This window comes from Athene noctua, chromosome 3, assembly GCF_965140245.1.
Source record: "Athene noctua chromosome 3, bAthNoc1.hap1.1, whole genome shotgun sequence".
In the NCBI taxonomy this organism is placed as follows: Eukaryota; Metazoa; Chordata; class Aves; order Strigiformes; family Strigidae; genus Athene; species Athene noctua.
In genome coordinates this window covers 63,594,046-63,609,481 of record NC_134039.1, presented here as the reverse complement: position 1 = coordinate 63,609,481, position 15,436 = coordinate 63,594,046, and positions in this window count along the sequence as shown.

Genomic DNA, 15,436 nt, shown 5'->3' with positions numbered 1-15,436 from the left:
CACAGATCATAGAGTTCAAAGTGTAAATGTTAGAAAAAATATCTCCATCATGTGTTTATTTGCATTCTAAATATCTCTGGCTTTGAGATGTTAAAGACCCTCTGCATGGGTGGAAATAAGCAAATGATATGTAGCATTCTGCAGAATGCATCGAGCAAATATTTTAAAGATTATTTTGACTTTAGTATTTAAAGAGCATGAGGTAGATATGCTAGAAAAGCTGTTTTGATTAAAAAGAACACTACTTTTAATTAAACATATTTCTGAGATGCATTAAATTGTTTACTTTTTCTTCAACATAAAAATCTCAGTAAAAAAGGGAAAGTTGTAACAATATAAAAATATTCTGGAAAAAAAAAAGTTTGTCAATTCAAATTATTTTTTATTTTCATTTTGATTTTATATTTACTTATAAGTTAAAAAGCTGAAGGCAAAATCATTTGCTGAAAATGAAACAACTATAAATGGATTTTTTCATTTCTTGACTGAAAAAAAATTGGAGTCTTTAAAGTGACAGCCAGAGAAGCATCTGGGTTGTATTATCTGAATCCTTTAGAAATAAGAGAACATAACTGCTGGAAAATGCACTTGAAAATTAAGATCTCTCACAGTCATTCCGAATATTTTCGGTTTTTCCCCAAGCCTTGCCTTTTGCCTGCAGGTTTCTTTCAGAAGCCCTGATCCTGGCCTGGCTCTGAGGGTCAAACCTGGCCCAGGGCACCGGCACCTCACCCTTAGCAGAAGGAGGATGAACTCTTCCTTTGGGTTACACCTCTGCAGCTGGTGGGTGCCCTGAGCTGGGGTCATGCCATGGCCAGAGCCTTTCACTTCAGGGCATTAATCCAGGGGAAAAGAGAGAGAATTCCTAACCCATTGCCTGCATTTCTACCTTACCTGTTGCACTTTTATCTTTTTTCTACTTATCTCCCTAGGAAAAGGAGGTGTATTTTGATAAGTGACACTTCATTTATGATTTAATTAAAAAAAAAAAACCACCAAAAACAAAACCCTTTCTCATTTCTAAGATCTTGTTTTGTTGATTCATCTTATGGGCTGCTTTGTGTTGTTGAACTAACGGTAAAAACAGATTTATCATAACCTACACCCCCACCAATGTATTGATAAACAGAAAGACAGCAGGCCAGGCTCAGGCTGTAAGGTGTTTTCTTATATCAAAACCAGGTTTTGTTTTAACAGCCAAAAAATTCTATTTCATACATTGTTCAACTGCATAAATAATGATTGTAGTACCTTGATATAAATACTTGCAAATGACAGCACTTTCTTTATTGCCATTAACATGTGCAAACACAATGAGCTGGCAAAGATTAACAGGCTCTAACATTTTGTACCAACAGAGTTTGTCTACCTGCCAGCATCATGTTCTTTCATTAATTGTGTCTCTCTAGGAGAAGAACATGACTTTTTGAAATCTCACTACCGTTACTATTGTCATTAATTTAGTAGGAAGACACCATCTTGACTATCTGTCAATTCTGAGAGTTATTTTTGGTTTCGTATCCCCTACTTATGGTCTCTTAAATAGATATTTTAATGCATACTGTGCCAGACTGGTGGGAATTAATGTACACAATAAAACTCAAACACAGTCTTGTTATCAACACTAACACTGTTAAGAGCAGTAACCAATGCTGTAATGTTTATAGCAGGCCTGGCTGTGTACATGTAAGTAAATTTGACAGACTGAGCAATATATTTGTGAAATGATGCTCAGTATCCTCCAGAACATCTTTTAGTAGATATTCCTCACATAGTTCAGCTATTTTTTTCCCAAAGGAAACAATTTATTTTCAGTTGCTTGCCATATCTGTGCATAAAGCTCTTGATTTTTATTTTTTTTCTGGCTGTTTAGAATATTAGAAGCTTTGTGCTAAAATGTGCTAAAAATGAGGGGACTGTACATAAAAAAAAAATGCAATTTCATGGTTTTTACATGCTAAGTGATTTGGAGGGGTTTCCAAACTTGTCAGCAGAGAATCGGTGTGGTAGAGCTACTCTCTTCCTTCATTTCACTTGTTACTGAAGGAAGTTCCCTCAAATCTATTTTCACTTTCCTTGTACTTCTATTTCTCTACATTCCTGACCTCTCTCTGTGCAGTCCTAAGGTTAAATGAGGCACACAATGCTTTAATAAATATGTAAATTCCAGTCAGAAAAATAAATTGTATTAGGAGTAATTGGTGCTCATATTTCCAAAGCAGATCTTATGAAGATGATGAATTAAGAAAGTTTTTGAAGGTCAAAAATAATCATAGACTTTTGTATGCCTACAAAATATGTTAAGGACTGAAGCAGTTTCCAAGATGTTTTAATCCAGCACTTCATCCATGGCCTGCAGAGCTCTCACCTTACAAGAAGGTACCTGGTCTTGAATTTATTATTTGCAAGCTTCAAAAAACTCTTGCCCTGCCTTTCTTAAAATAAACACCCAGTTAGGGCACACTGCTGGGAATTCAGGGAATTTGAGCCTTTTTCCTGCTGCACCAAGGTGTTAGCAAAAGTACTTATGTCACAGTGTCCAAAGCTTCTCATGGATATGGCTCATCTCATGCCTGGAGCCCTTATCTTCCACATTTTGGTAATCACAAACAAAAGGTGTTCAACAAAAGGTGTTCAAACAGATCTCTGTCATGGCCCAGAAGGCACTGATGGCCTTTCCATCCCTGCTCAGTCCCCCTGGGGCCTCCGTCCTCCCCAGCCCATGGCCCAGGAGCCCCATTTCAGCTCAGCCTGGGGCTCTTGGCCCTTGCCCCAGAGACATTGCAGGGGTGCCCAGCTCCAGCCCTGTCCCTGGCCGTCTCCTGGGTATAAAGATTCACCAAGCTTTGTTAGAAGTTGCAGGAGGCCTGGGTTTAAGTCTCTGCTCCCAAACAGGATCAACAAAAGATTTTTCAAACACATTTCCTACAATACTAGCCTGTTGAATAAAATGAGATAGAGTTGGGGTTTATCGGTATTAGCTGACTCTCCCTCAGATGTCCTGGAGATACGTTTTAAGGACACCTATCAAATCACCCTTTGGCAGTCAGACAGATGAGACTTCCAGAGAATCCCACCAAGACGCAAGCGTGAAATAGATCTCCAGGTAACCAGGCTGCAAGAGAGGTCAGGTGATGATGATACATTACTAGGAAAGCCTCATGTGCTGAAGGAATGTATAGGTCTATAGAGTTCTAGGAAATAACCTGAGCAGAGGTTTTTTAGGAGTTCAGTAATATCTGCATGCTAAATGTAAGCATCTTAGTGCACTGTGGTTGCTACCAGTGCACATTAGTAAGCATAGCAAAACAAACCACCTTTGTGAGTGTCCCTATGCATTAGGACATACATTTATTTTCTAAATGCAAATTTATGCAGGCTAACCCCCCCAAAAACAGCGGAAACAGTTGTAAAAACACTTGGTGATGATTCACTTGTCTATATATAGTACATTATAACTGCCCTGTTCTTTCACAGGTATCTCCATGGGGTTGGCAGGTATGACACAGGATGCACAGGAGTCCCGTGTCCCTCTGGGACAGCAGCTGGAGGCCATGGGGGATATACCTGAATCCCACCCTTATCTTAGGAATGACCCAGCTTGAATAGTAGCAGGCTTAAACTAAAATAAGCAAATTCATGCAGAGTTTTTTTTACCTGGTTCTGATGAGATCTGCTGCTTACAAGGCTTTACAGGAGAAAGCTACCAGAACTGCCTGTTCCCAGGCTACCTTACCTTTATACTGGCTGGCAGAAATCCAGTTCGTCCAGTCCTTCCCTAAGTGGCACAGAGTGAAGTTTGTGGCACACCACTTGTGCCCACATTCACTTGTTACAGCATGTACTCTTTGGCACAGTAAACAAAGCGATCCCAACGTCCTCCCAGTGTTTGAAATCAGGAGGGGTGAGGGCTCTTGGTATGCAGACGGAAGCATTCAGTGCTTTGTAAAAACTCAAGTCCCTGATCAGAGATGTAAAGAGAATGAAAACAGGCCACTGGAAAAGCTGCAAGCTTCTGAAATGCTGGCACGCATCAGAGGTGTGACAGACAGCTGGAGACTTGAAGTGAGTGTGTTTGTACTTTTTACCATACTCTTCTTGAACTAGTGCACCGGGCCTCCTTAGTCAAGGAAGACATAGCTCACTAGTAAGCAATGCTATGTAACAGCAGGCGATGGGGATGCTTGGGCAGCCAGAGCACATTTATGAGAGCCATGCCCAAATGCCAGTGTGCTGCTGCAGACCCAGAGATGTTCTTTTCTGGTTACTCTGAAACCCCGTCCAGCAGAAGCAGGGCAAAGTTGCAGAGGACCAGTAGAAATCCTGCTCTTCACCAGCAGGAGTGAAGCAAATGGGTGCCCATGTCTGCTAGTGTAAACAGCCTGCATTTCTGATTCCCTCACCCTGTGTGGCCAGGCTAATTGCATGGAGGAGTTTGGTTTGTCGATCCTGTTGCTGTGTGGCTTCACCAGGTCCCCAGGCTCCTGCTCACAGCACTGCAGCACAGGAAGGGACTCGGAACCATTCAGAAAGAAGAGCCCTGGGAACCAGAAATGGGGCACATACAGTCAGAAAATATCTTTTCTTTTTTTTTTTTTTTTTTTTTTTGTCCTATCCCTTGAGTCATCCTGGAAAAAGATTTGGATTGCTTTGTCTAAAAATACATACTCAATAGTGAAGTCTGGAATAAGGAAAGGCAATGTCACTCTTGTATTTTCAATCACCAGAAAAGTTTGCCTTATTTTGGAAGCGGTCCTTTCCTAGGAAATAATATGAAAAAGTCATAACTCTCGCTATATTTGTTCATTTCTACACCATCAAATCTTCTGTTGAGCAAAGAGAAGATAAGAGATGTTATCTTGCCATGGTTTTCAAAGCAATGAATTGATCAGTGCTACAAAGTCTATTTGAGAAACTAGGTAATCACATTCCTCTAGGCAGATTTCAATAGATATGTGACCCTGTTCATGACCCTTTTCTGTCTGTTTCCAATTAATATTTTAATGAGCAATTTTTCTTTTAACAACCTCTTGAGGAAACCACAAATTTTATTTGAAAGGAGAGAAAATTTCTAAAAAGTAAATTTTACATTTTTGCCCATTAACAATTGCCTTGAAGCTTGATTGAAAGAATTTGATTGATCTGGTCAAACAGATCAGGTCACTCAGATAACATGATAAAATTGTGGCTATTGTTCATTAACCTTTCCCAAAAAAAGGACAGAACATAAAAATGTAAAGTTTTTAATGTAAAATTCAGGTACTGCATTATATTCAAGACGTAGGCAAACCATGTAAATAAAGCCAATCTACTACAGCTAAAGGAGATTTTATTTCATAGGTTTTGTGGCAACATAAAGAAATACCTTTTCACAGACTGTAGTTTCTTTATGTTGAATTTGGTATATGCAATAACATTTTCAGCAAGTAGACAAGACAGTTCTCAGAGTGCTTACATGTCTGTAACTCTGTTTTAATACTGTGAACAAAACAAACACGTGAACTAGACACCACACGGGAGGTTCATGGCTCTCCTCCCAGTGGTGCCGTACTCCCAAAGGTGTGTGCCCAGGGAGGTTTTGTTCCCACCGCTGGCGAGCAGGCTGTACAAGAGCAGCGCTGGTCCATGAACAGCCTGTGGCAGTGAGACTGGTCACCAGAGCTGCTCCTTTACAGAGATTTTAGAGACACTTTTCAGTTGAGTTCCTTCTTGCTTTCTAGATACTGAGCCTGGGGACCGTCTTTTGCAGCTTGCTTCCACAGGCTCGGGATTTAGTAATTTAGGACTTTTCTATTCAGCAGCTGAAACTGGGAGCAGGCAGACGAGGAGAGCTGGGAATGGTGCTGTGAACTAGGCAAAGGTGTGCATTTAAAGTGAGTGGGACTGACTGTATTGAAACCCTCATGTAGCACTTTTATTCAAAAGTAAAGGGCCCTTGCTCAAGTTGCTTTAAGAGTAAAGGAAAACTGGGTGAATTAAAGCTACTTTTACAAATTAAAAAGCATTCAAGAAAGGGTATGATCTTTATTTAAACCAGTTAAGACAGATAAACTGCTCAGAGCTTCACTTGGCAAACTCTGAAAACCCTTGCTGATTGGAATTTGCCTTTTTAGTTATTTTTATTCAAGTCTGTTTGTGATTTTTTAATTATTTTTTTTTTTAATGAATAAAAGTACCAAGGAGAGATAGACCATAGGTCATTTCTGGTACCATTCCTCACGTTTACTTGCTTTTGCTGGGAACAGATAGCATCAGGAGTTCAAGAGATGTACACTGCCATAACAGCACTGATTTGGCAAGAACTATGCCAGTGATTTTAACCGCAAGCACTGAAAAAAGCATGAGAAAGACCCCAGAGGAAACATAGATTTCTGAAGCAAAGAAAGGACCACTTGTCCATTAGGGCCTGCCTGTGCTGTTCTTTGGGATGTCTTCTTTTGCAGGACATACAGTCGCAATAGTTTGTGGTAAGGTGGGATTCTGTTCATCCTTTGGCTTTGGGGGTAGCATGTTCATTTGGCATCCAGGGGCTCTTGTCCTGTTCTTGGCTCCACCATCAGCCAGCTGCAAGACTGTGTCTTTGGACTACAGTCTGACTATCTATAAAATGGTGGTTTATGACCTTTGTAAAGCATTTCAAGATTCACGGTCTGGACATGCTATAAAAGAGCAGGTATTTACTGTAATAATTATGCAAGTGACTTACAAGCCTCCAACTATTAAAAACAATAGGCATTAAACTCTTATTGACATTTGGCTTTATGAGTTTTCAGTCATTTCTCCACACCACATAGGTTAAACCTAGTGTGGCTTGAGTGGTGGTCCAGCACTTCTAGGAGATGTTGGCTTTCTGGGACAAAATTTTTACAGCTTATCTGCAGAGAACTTCTGCTGTGTTTGAGATAGATACATCGGATCTGCAGCATGCACAAAATAGACATGCTGTTTCTTGACAGGGTCAGATTCAATGCTCAAATGTTATTTATCTGATCTCATCTGTAGCTATGAACATGAATAGAAATGCCAGACAGAATTTTCAGTCAGAAAAGGTGGGCATGCTTGGAGAAACCAATCTACAAGCTAACCCCAGCCAAATGCTCTCTTTCAGAAATGAAAACCATTATTTCTTCTGTACTCTATATTTTGCCAGCCAGCACTGGATAAAATCCTTCAGGTATTGAAAAGCAGTGGTAAATGTGCAGGGGTTAGTTAGCAATGCTGGCCAAGCCAAGGAGTTAGCTGATGGCAACTGGTAAGTAGCCCAGCAACTTACCTACCAGTGCTTCACCCCACTGCAGAGCACATGCGGCCCCAGAGCCCAGAAGCCACATCTCACCCTCACCTTCCCCTTTCCTCCAGAGCTTTGTTCAGTTCAGGCATTCTATGTGGACACAGCTCGGATGCATGTCATGGCCATTCCTTTCCCTGCCCAGGAGCTCACTGGCACGTGGAGGGTGGCAGTGTCAGGGGCTAGGGTGCAGGTAGCCCAGGGTGCAGGCAGCTCAGGGTGCAGGCAGCTCAGGGTGCAGGCAGCCCAGGGTGCAGGCAGCTCAGGGTGCAGGCAGCCCAGGGTGCAGGCAGCTCAGGGTGCAGGCAGCTCAGGGTGCAGGCAGCTCAGGGGTGCAGGCAGCCTAGGGTGCAGGCAGCCCCGGAGAACATGACCTCCTTGCAGCACTGCACCCAAGGCCTGGCTCCACAGTGGTGTTCATCACTGCCCTTGCTGCTCTGCCTTCAAATGCCACCACAGATTACAGTCCCAGCACTACACAGCTGAGAAGTGAATGTGTTCCTCTAAAACTCTGTCTGCCATCATTGCACAGGTCCAGTCATGCTGGTAATTCATTTTAAAGCTCTAATATGTATTTAATGACACCAAATTTTCTGCAATGCCCGTTGGTATGTTAATATCCTTAATAACAGCACATATCAGTAGCATTATTACTTGTTTGTGTAGCACTCCACCTTCACTGTGCTATGCTAGCAGTAACTAAAAAATGCACATTCTAGGAAATTCATCCATCTGAAGCTGATTTTTCTGAATAAAGCTTTAACTTCAGGGAAATGGGATGTGAGCTCAGTGTGGGAGTGGGTGTAAGAGAGATTTCACAATCTTTTGGAGCTACAGACCAGCTTCCAATTTCTGCTAAGGCAGAAATCAGTTTAAAAATAGATAATTCCACCTGGGCCATTTGTGTTTGTGCTGCTCCAGACCCAGCCAAGAACAGCAGACCCGTTGCACAAGCCAAAGCTGCCAGGAGGTAGGAATCCAAGATGGGGAGATGCCAATGTACCATCTTTCAAACAATCTTCTCCATCCATCCTCCCCATGAGTACAATATTATTAGCAAGAACAGATGAAATTAACAATATTTCTGGGTTACTAGATCAGTTTTGGGGTGTCTGATGAGAGCAGCCTCTTATATGCAGATGTTGGGGAAAAGTAGAAAACCAGGCCTAAGATTATTTTAGGTCTTCTGTTTGGCCTTGAACATTCTGCTTTACCCAAAATACCATGCAGTCATAGGCCTAATCTATCAAGTCAGAAAGGCAAAAAGTTAGGACTACAGCCAACAGAAGGAAGAAGAAAGCTAAATTCTACAGCTTGCTGCTGAAATTGGCCCCAGCCCTGGGCAAATGCTGTAACTATTTATAGCAAATGCTACAGATGCTTCTGAGGTGATTACTCAAAAGGTGGTTGGCAGCACTTCTAATAGGAGCCTGTACCTCGGGTGGTGCTGTGGACCCTCAGTGGGGGCAGATGTTAGCCAGACTTGTGCTGAATACTTGTCCAGGTTGGGTAGTTGACTTTTGCTATCTATTCGTTATATACTTGGTCCACACACTGAGCATCAATACCTCGACATCCTACACAGATCATCTTTTACTGGCACCGCCCTTCTTCCTGTGCCTATTTAGGAATCTGGTTAGCATCAGAGAGCTGGTGCTAATTTTAGACACACTGTTATGCTAAGCAAGACCTGTTTTGTCTCATAGCAGCTCCCAGGATGACGTGTATGGGATTTCAGTTTGACACGGTCACCTGAGGTCCTTCCTTTGGCTCCACATTGATAGCCAGTCCTTTGCCTTGCCCTACCCATCTGCTGAGATAAATGATCCCATCACACAAGTCCCATAAGGCTGTATTCACATTTCATCCCCTTTCACATACTTCCTGGCTACTTCTCTCTCTGCCCCAAAAGCATGTGAGGCTATAGCAGCTGCTTTGAGAAGAACCTGTAACTGCTACCTGGGCAGCCACTAAAAATGTTGAGAAAATTTTCTTTGCAAAAATTCCAGCAGAAAGGCCAAGGACTGAACTGGCAGTTGAATGTTTTTTTCACATCCTGACTGAAAGTTTTTCCTATTGATTGGCAATTAGCCTGTTCTAAAAGACTCAGGGTCAAATTCCCAGCTGGTGTAAATCAGAGAAGTGTCACTGAAGTCTCTGATTTATTTTCCAAATAGTTTAAAAATTCAGCAGGAGCTTTAAACTGCCAATGTTATACATCAAACAGCTGGCTAAAATTCATAAAGACAGCACATTTTCTGTAATGCTCTTTGACATTAAGTATTCCTAATGGACAAGAAAGATATAATCAATATAAGTGCTAGGGCAAACATTTTGAAGGTTTAAAAAATAAAAATAAATATTCAAAACAAAACACAAAAACCCCACAAAAAACCCCAACAAAAACTGTGGACCTGAGCAACATAAGTTTTAGGAATATGAGTTAAAATGTTGAACAAAATTTTACATTTTGAGGTTTTGCTAGCCTTTACAGATGTATGTAAGTTATCATAATGAATAAAACTTAAGTTTTAAGAGTCTCACACTTCTCTTGAATGGAAGTTTGACACTCCTGTCAAGTGACTGGAAGGATTTTACTAGCTTTTAGTGGGAGTGGATTGCATCCCTTGTGAAGCCTAGATCCCCAGCAGGTGTAGATACTGCCTATGTACATAGCACAGTTGTTGCTTTTCTGTTTCCTTTCTCTTTTCAGTTCTACTTTTCAAAACGTTTAACGTGTTGCTGTTCCAGACAAAACTTCTAATGAAACTAAAGGCCTGGGATCTGAAAGGCCTTGAGAGAACTAGGCAAAAAAAGGCAAGGGAAGCTCCAGAATCTGCCTTTTATCTGGTAACAGACAAAAACTTTGTCTTGGGAGATAATAAACATTGCCTGGACTTGTTTCATAACTTCTGGGAAGTCTACTGTCAAGCCTGCCTCTAACATCTATATATTTTAGGAAACTTTTGTAAACCTGGTAATTCTGGCTGCAGTTTGTTTCCTTCAGTTGCTCAACGAAACAGAACTGGTTTGGGGCTACTGTTCTTCAGTGTACATGTCTTATTTCTGGACATAAGTACAGCCATACTGTTTTCTCTATCTGCTCCGCATTGTTGTTCAAGCAAGCTGCTGCTACTGAAGTCTATATTGTATCAAGATAAGATTATGATATATGTGATATAGGGTGGTGATATTTCATTTTACCAGACAGAAACTCTAATAACCATTTAGATAAATGCAAGACCAGGCTGTAAATTACACATTTTTTTTTACCCTGAATTTATTTAAAACATAACCAAAGTGTTTTCTGGCTATAATAGAATCAGATCCTTTTGTATATTTAAATACAATAAATTACAATGCAGAATACAAAAAAAGTGTAAGGAAATGTGTGTTATTAAAATAAAAGCAATATACTCAGAAAGTGGAGAAAAGGATTTTACCACCTATAGAAATCGCCACTTCTTCCCTTCCAACAGTTACAAGTAAATTTTTGTATTCGTGTTGCCTGAACTGAATGCTAGTTAAGTCTGTGTTGCTTTCTGAAAAATAGTGATTTTCTTGGTAGCAGAGATGTGTAGTAGTCTTTATTTCAGAAAGCCAGTCTTTTAATCAAAGCACTTTTCCCTAAATGCTCAGCTGCCATCCCTTCTCCCACTCTCTGGGAGAAACAAGCCAGAGTCCTGTTTGTTTAATGTAGATGGCTAATATCTCACTTTTAAATACTGAGAAATCCAAGTGTAGCTTAGACTTCATTTTCTGTAGGGAGTTCATAGGGTATGTTAGTCTGTGAACAATGATCTGAGTAAGGAATCCCGTTGCCTATGTTCACATAGCAGAGGAAAACCACACCTCTGAACATTTTTTTAAAGACAGACCTGTTCAGCAAAACCTGCATTAAAGTGGGAGCCCAGTAGAAAATTCAGGGACTAATTCAGCAGGTTAGGATTCAAGATAAATAAATATTTAAATGTAATTCTGAAATTTTCAGAAAATTACATAACTCAGACTTTCACCAGTGGAGTACAAGGTGGAAGTATTTATGTAACAAGATACAAGAGATCTATAATTTGTTCTACTATTCTCAAAACAATGACAGTGGTGATTAAATTATTCAATATAAGCATAAAATAATCTGTCATAACTGAGAGTACTAGGGCTCAGACAGGTAGTTACTCTTTAGTGCTGTCTACATGAAAATGAGAATAGAAACAAACTACTAATCTGATTCATTAAGTGTATTTAGGAGCCATATTCCCATCAATTTCAGTACAGAATACAATTAAAAATGAATGTGCAATGCAATCTATACCATGTTTAAAATGCTGTATTTAACACTGATATTGCGGAGTTTAGCCATCATTTGAAGGAGTTATGCACCTGAATTATGCCAAGGCAAATCTTCCTGCACTTGACTGTCAAACTGATTTGCAGCAAAGCCCAAGCCTGGGATTAAGATCAACATTCAGACATCTGGAACTGGTTGAGTGATAAAGAAAAATCCCTGTCTGTAAAGCCAAGCAGTAGAAATGGGCAAGAAGATGCAGTATTACCCTTCAGCTACCTCAAGGCTAATGTGAGGGAAATATTTTAGTACTAAGTTAGGATGACTGGCACAAGGACTGCCTATAACAGATCAGAATTTGTGGTTTCATTTGAAACACTACTTTAACTTGCTGTCACTTGGATCTGTACCTCCTAACTGGCTACACATGCAGATGGGGTTTGCCTGGTTGGATCTAGATGAAGGAACAAGGCCACAAATTTTACTGCCACTTGACGGTATGACTACAACCAGGTGCCAGCTTCAAACATCTGTCTTTTGCCAGGATGACAGTAAATAGAAGCAAAAAGATATCTTTGTCAACATAAAGCCAGTGCGAAATGTGGTAAAACATGCCAATGCCAGAGGATTACTATAAATGAAAGTTCCAAATAACCTGAAATTCAGAATTAGTATCAGTTTAGTATCAGTTTTCCCATTTCAAAGTGACTCATAAAACAGCCTGGGAGGGAGATCAGCAGGTAATAATGTCAGAGCAGTTTTCTGTTTGTCCTGTTCTCATTCACAGCTGCAAACCCACTTCAATAACCTTGGTTGCTTCTGCTAAAAGACTAAATGTACTGAAAATTGTACATGGTTTCAATTATTAGTGAGATACATGCAGATATTTAGCTGACTTAATCTTTTGGCTAGGCAAAAGAACACAAGGTTATTCTCACGCCTTATACGAATAACTATTGTTAAATAGCAAATCACATAGGATATTTATTGGTTATCTAAATGCTTAGTAGCTTATAAAAACCTTTACCAAATTAGATAAACTCTTTTAGATGTTCTTTAGATATCTTTTGTATTTAGGTGCTTCTTCAAAATTTGTTTTTGCTTGTAATGCATGCCTTCTGATCTATTTTAGGAATGTTCTAGCATGGAAGACACACCTATCAAGGTCTCAAGACCCTTGTGGTGTAATTTGCTGGGAGACACCCCAGCTTGATGCAAGGCCTACTGAAACCAAGGGAAGCTTACCGTTGGTTTCCTATGGCTTTGGGTCAGGCCATCAAAAGCACTGACTAAAACATTTCTGTGCTGATCATCTGTTCTCTGATTTTTATTTTCATATATTATTATTTTCACATGATATTACTAAGAAATGTTTAGCCTCATAAAACATTAAAGGAAGAATCACAATTTGTACTATTATAAGAGAAAATATGTTTATTATACTTAAAAGCATCCATTCTCAGGGATGTACAGAGATTAGTTCATTTTATCATTACCAGTTAATAGGTATAATAATGTAAATTGAACTTTAATCCTCTGCAGAGAAAAGTCCTACATCTAGAATAATTTTTTCAACTGTCAGTTTTATTATGACATACTGCATTGCATTCTACATCCCACATGCAACAGTTTTAACCATGCAGCTGCTGAGAGTCCAGGTGCAGATTTTCAGGCCTGTTTAGGTGTCTAACTGCTACTGAAATCCGTAAAATAATTTAGTCACCATAATGCTCAGTTTCAGCATACCTAAATCTTAAGGGTATGGACACTGAGAGGAACCCACAGTCTGAAGTTTAAGCAGTTTGATTCTTTATAGGAAGCTCTATGATGGTTAGATCCCAGGAGAAAAATTTGCAAATGCCAGCACCTCAGTTGAGGATTGCAAAATATAGCCAACAGGAAACACAAAGAGAAGAAAACAGAAATCCAAAAAGTCATAAAACTGGAAATCAGAAGTACTCCTCACAGAAGAGAACAGAATAAAGTGGTTTGATCTTAGAGGTGCAGCTAATACATATTTATACCAGATCTCACAATGCCTGAGTGTCCAGCCTCAAAAGGAGAGGGATGCTAGCAGAGGAGACAGAAGGGACACCTGGCTCATCTTTCCCTGTGAAAACAGACCGTGTATGTGAGGTACCCTGATGTGGGGTTAACCTGCTATGTCCTCAGTGTACTGTCCTGCAGGTTATTGCTGCCACACAGGTCTTGGCTACTTGAACCTCACAGGATCATCTGGCCTGCCAATACTGCTGACAGAGATGCCATCTCCAACAACAGCTGCCCAAGGGCTACTTACCTCAAAACCAGCTAAACCCCACTGCACCTGAATTTGTCCTCAAGAGGTGCCCTTCCCCCTGATGGGTTAGATTCTAATTTAGTTGTCTCACTTCAGTGGATATATTGGGTGGGAGAAATCTGGGCCTGTGTACCTGGATGCACATTTGGATACCAAGGAATATCATAACATTTATATGAAAAACATTAATGTATTACACACGGTTGCTAATTTAACACATTCACAGAAGATATTTAAATTTGATTTTATAAAACACTAGTTCTCTTTCCCATTGTTTAGTTACTATGAGCCGTAAGATGTGACCTTAATGAAGACAGCAAGAAGAGTCAAAGCTAATATCTGATACAATGCTGCTCAGAAAACACTGACATTTTGTTTCCAATTAGCATGTACTTCAGTTCTACAGCAAAGCAGAATATAAAATGAATCATTTTACACCTTTTCCTTAAAAAATACACCACAATCATCACTTTGATTTTAACAAACTGCATTTTTCTGAGAAAACTGTTCCATAAAAAAAAATCAACCAAAGTATCTATAGTTTTCTTCACTATAAAAATATGCTTTAGAAGATTTTTAGTGGATCTCCTGCATTTATTTAAAAAAAATAATAGCCAGTATTTAATTTCTATTTTTGGGTTTTTTTAAATAAGGATCATTCTAAACTCAGTTTATTTCTTATTGATTGGCTCTGGTTTAGTCACAGTCTCCCCTTACTTAAATAGAATTTAAAATATTTCTTTCTACAATGAAATTCTGTCATAAAAAATAATGAAAGTTATTCTCACTTGCCTTCAAGAGCTTTATTAACATAGTGTTTGTTCACCTTACAATTATTTGTTTAACATAGTTATTATGGCAATAACTCACTGAGGCTAGATATAAGGATAATAGCATATGTTTGAAGAATGAAAAGCTGCTAAGAGGTGCAAAATCACCAAGGTCTGAACCTGATGGAATCGTTAAGGTTCCGGTACAAAAGGAATAATGGAGGCCAGTGGGAGTTGCATAGCATGTTTCAAATGTCTGCCTCAGTCAAACACAAAGAAAACAGGGAACTCAGCATAGGTCTCATAGATTCCTCATGGGTATTTGTCTGTTCTTTTTCCAGCTACAGAGGAACTTACATAAAGACACAATTATTTCACGTATATGTGTGCATATGCATCTTTTCATGTATATTAATAATAACCAAATGATTTGTAATTATTTCATTCAAGTAAATTCTCTTTCAAGAATACTTAACCCCTGGGAATCTGGGAAGCTGAGGAGCTGGAGGTTCACAGAGTGCCTGGAGCCATGCCAGTTATGCTTTCTGCTCATGGTAATCTCTAGAACATTCTTTTCCCTGCTGACTGGAAGAAGAGCCCTGGGAGCTTTTCTACCCCCTCCAGAGGACAGATCTTACAATGGCACTTGGGACATAAATAAGTTTCTTGTCAAAGATGGTAAACTTGCCTGATCCTTGTTGATTGCATCTCTGTAATAGCCATGGGGTGCTTTCATTAGCTTTACATTTAAAAGTCATTGGAATATTATCATAGGTTTGGGACGGAAGTAGACC